This window comes from Rutidosis leptorrhynchoides, chromosome 4 (genome assembly GCF_046630445.1).
Source record: "Rutidosis leptorrhynchoides isolate AG116_Rl617_1_P2 chromosome 4, CSIRO_AGI_Rlap_v1, whole genome shotgun sequence".
Classification (NCBI taxonomy): Eukaryota; Viridiplantae; Streptophyta; class Magnoliopsida; order Asterales; family Asteraceae; genus Rutidosis; species Rutidosis leptorrhynchoides.
The window spans coordinates 539,161,634-539,166,411 of record NC_092336.1 but is presented as its reverse complement, the minus strand read 5'-3'; positions in this window follow the sequence as shown (position 1 = coordinate 539,166,411).

The window sequence follows — 4,778 nt, the reverse complement described above, 5'->3', positions numbered from 1 at the left end:
GTAATAATAATTAATCGATACGATTATGTACGCTGAAATGGTATTGATAATATGATGATAATAGTAGGATGATGAGAATAATAAGATGATGAAAATAGGAATAAGATTATGATTATGACTGGGAATAGGATTGATCGTATTTAGAGGGAAGAAGAAGGAAGAAAATGGAGACAGATAAATAAAATGGGTTAGCGGGACGTCGCGGGTTCAAACCCGGACTTGGGCATATTTTTCTTAAGGGTTACTCCTTTGAGGTAGTATTACTGTTACCATTACTATTATTATTAGTATTATCATTAAAATTATCAATTTTAAAATTATTATTATTAACAAAAGTATTTTTATTAAAGTTATCATTTTCATTATTATCATAAGTATTATCAATTCTTATTATCATTATTAACATTATTATTATTATTATAAATTTTTATCATTTTTATTAATATTATTAAAATTATCATTTTTATTAAGATTATCATTATTATTAAAAACTATCATCCTTATTAAAATCATTATTATTACTACTATCATTATTATTATTATTAAACTATATTCTTATAAATTATTTATTTAGAGTATACAAAATAAATATAGATAACCTATAATTTAAGATATAAAATGGTAAATAAAATATATATACTTTAATTAAGATTTAGTATAAATTTTATATATAATTACAACACTAAAATATAAATTTTATATAATAGATAGAATTATTGGATTCTATGAGTTAATATATATAATTGATATAGGTTCGTGAGTTCGATGTCAACCCTACACTTGTTAAATGTCGTCATATGTATTTTTACTACAAAATACAGTATGGTGAGTTCCATTTGCTCCCTTTTCAAATGCTTTTGCAATATATATTTTGGGCTGAGAATACATGCGCTGCTTTTATAAATGTTTACGAAATAGACACAAGTACTTAAAAATATATTCTACGTTGAGTTGTACCACTGGCATACTTCCCTGTAGCTTGGTAACTACTATTTACATGTGGTATTGTAAACGCGAATCCTGTTGATAGATCTATCGGGCCTGACAACCCCAACCGGACTGGACGACCAGTATTCAACGGTTGCACAGTACTTCGTTTCGGTGACTACACTTGGTACGGTGTAGTGAGATTTCATACTAAAGGGAATATGCGATGTGATTAAATGTTAAGTATGGTTACCAAGTGCTCAACCACTTAGAATGCTTTACATACACTTATGAGTGTATTATGTTTATGATTATGAAATCTTGTGGTCTATTAAAATATTGAATTGATTGTTATGATAAACCTATGAACTCACCAACCTTTTGGCTGACACTTTTAAGCATGTTTATTCTCAGGTATGAATTAAGTCTTCCGCTGTGCATTTGCTCATTTTAAGGACATTACTTGGAGTCGATCATCGCAATGGGACCAAATGTTGATGACTTCGTCCAGGTGGATAAGGACGGGTTGTTACACATGTCATCTTCCAGTAGAAATTGAACACAAAGCATTTTGGGCTTTGAAGACATGTAATCTTGATTTACATGAAGCTGGACATCTACGGTTAAGTTAACTAAACGAATTAGAAGAATTAAGACATGAAGCATACGAAAATTCGTTAATCTATAAGGAAAGAATGAAGAAATGGCATGATAAAAGAATCAGAAGTTCAAAAGAATTTAAGGAAGGAGACAGAGTTCTTCTTTTCAATTCACGATTCAAGCTATTTCCTGGAAAATTGAAATCAAGATGGTCTGGACCATTCATAGTCAAAAGAGTTTTCTCATACGGAAAAGTAGAATTAATAAATTTAAATGGGATTGAATTTAAGGTTAATGGTCACAGAGTTAAACATTACATAGATAGTCCGATGGAAGTCGACAACGAAGTTAATCACAACTTCGACACCACAGCTAACTAAGTGTGGGGAGGTTTGAATCTTTTTAGGGTAATATGTATTCCTGTTAGAGTTAGATTTTCTGTTTTCGTGTATTTCTCGAAAATGGAACCCGAATGGTCTTTCCCTAGCAGATCCTAAAGAACTAGTCTTCTCCCCCCATTCTGAATTTTTATTTTTTAGGTTTTACGAGATGAAGACTTCCTGTTAATTAAACCATGGTCTAATGCTACACGCTTTAATCACTAAACGAAATAATGACACCCTTCCAAGTGAATTGGTATCATTAATCAGAGGTAAATTGGACGGAGTAAGAAAAGAATCCAGGAACGAAAATAATAAGTTACAGTTTGGTAAAGGAAAATCAAAATCCGCAGCGAAAAGAAGAGCACGACACCTTGAAAGATGTCACAAATGCGGAAAATGGTCACACGAAGGTAAATGTTCAAATAATCAAACATATTCAAATACCGAATTTGTTACTTTATGCAGAGATGGACCGTTTATATGTTTCGAAGAAAAAACATTGAATGCTCGAGGTTACGCCTATGTAGCTATGGAAAACCAATTAGTCCGACTATCTTATGAGTGGGCTAAAGCAAGTCACTAAGAATTCTATTTCACAGGTAAGTATGTACAGTTTTTATATTTATTTTTATTGCTTTTAACCTTTTGATAATAAACGCTAAATCGTTCGCTATAAAGTATTAAATTGGTATTCAATAAAATTAGGTTTTGCGACCGAAATTATTGATATCATACAAAAATTTATTACATCACTGCGAAATTTACCGTTTATTCTTAAGGTATAAATATCTTTAATCAATCAAATCAAAATATTTTAAAAATTCGTCATGAGTTAAACTAGGTTATGGAACCGAAATTACTTTACCGAAAAGAGGGGCGTATATTTTTGATAATATTTGATTGATTAAAGTGGGATAAAAGACCAAAAAGATTTTTAATTTTTATTTTTACTTTGTTTTTAATATATAAATATTAAACTAATATTGTAAACTTTTTAAAATTAATTTAAAATTGTAAATATTTGAAAAATTAATACTTTTAATATAAATTTATATGTATAAAAACAAAATATAAATTTAGTGTGAATTTTTAATAATATTAATATGAATTTTTAATTTTATGCATTTTAAATTTAAGTTTGGTGTGAATTTAAAAACAAAAATTTACTTTATTTCGCTAAGTTAAAAATTGATTTCTAAAAATTCGTCGTGAGTTGAAGACTAGGTCGTTGAACCGAAATTGCTTTACCCAAGGGAGGGACGAGAACTTTTATTATCATTATTTTTAATCTTATTGAACTAAAGTATGCCAAAAACATTTAAAAAACCCAAAAAAAAAAAAATCTTTACTTTTAAAGCCGCACTTTAAATTGACAAATTTTAAAATTTTGTCGAAGAACGGACTAGGACAACAATCCGAAACACCCTCACTCCTAAAAAGAAACAAATTTTTAAAATTTTATTAATTTATGTTGTAGAAGTTTTAAGGTTTTTATAAAAAAAAAAAAAAAAGCAAAATGTACTGTACCCGAACCCCATGCGATCGCATGGGATTTGGCCTTCAAATCCATGCGATCGCATGGAGCTGGATTCCAGGCCAGGGACAAAAGTCCCAGCGAGCTGTTTCTGCACTCCACTTCACACACACATATACACATTAACACACACTCAAATCCTCACCAAAAATCACCATTTTTTACCGTAATTCGTCAAATTTCTTGCTCTAATCATGCGTAGGTTCGGATTCTTCAACAAAAAGGTAAAAATTACACCCCTAAACTCATAAATTTTCTAGTTTTTGTGATAATTACCAATATTATACCTAATTTAATTTTGTTAATTTTTAGTGTAATTAGAGTTAAATTGTTAGTATTTTATGCATGTATAACCTAGATTGATGCAATTTAACATGATTTGAAGCCAAAAACTTCAAAATTTTTAGAAATATAGGGTTTGTGTTCTTGAGCAATTTGGGGCTTTTTGATATAAACAGGTTATGCCCGATTTTTGTCATGAATTATTGCTAAATTAAGTAGTGTAACATGTTTAAGTAGCTAAATGATCCAAACTTTGATCCTAAATATGATTTTTGAGAATTAAAGTGGACTTTTTTGGTCCAAAATTCATGAACTTGATTAATTTGATATAATTGCCATTTGAGACTTGTTTAATTGCTAGTAAAGGTTGTTTTAACATGTTATTTGAGTTGAATGCTTATGAACTTTGTAAACATTTTCATATGTGCTTATTTGAAAAAGTGTAGAATTGTAAAAAAATGTGAAAATGTGTATAAGTTTAATTTTGATTGAACATGTTATTGTGATTAATTTATGTTGTTATTTTGCTAACACTAATACATATTTGGATGCACAAATTTTGTGTTTAATGTGTTTTGCAGAAAACCGATACTGCTGGTGCTTCATCATCATCTAGACAACCACAACAAGAACCTGAACCAGAATATGAGCCGCAATACGAGCCAGAACCCGAACAAGAATCACAACAGGAACCACAACAACAACCTGATCAACACGTACCTTATTATGATCCGCTACAGTCTGTTGATGACTTCATAGTATTTTCGAGGCATCCGCCAGTAGAATACCCAATGATTCCTGAACATACATTGCATCCTAATCTGAGATTCGATAGAAGCTGGAGAGATTACCCTGCATATCAAAGTAATAAATTCAAATTAGTAACAAAAGAGGTAGAGGTACCAAGGGTAATTGATTGGAATCCTTTGGAAACGGTACATCTAGCTGATCCTGTTAGACAGCATTTGATCCAAAGGTATTGCAGTTTTTCTTTTACTGATTGGGAACGTTTATTCACCATTCGTAGACCTGTATATAAGGAATGGTGTGTT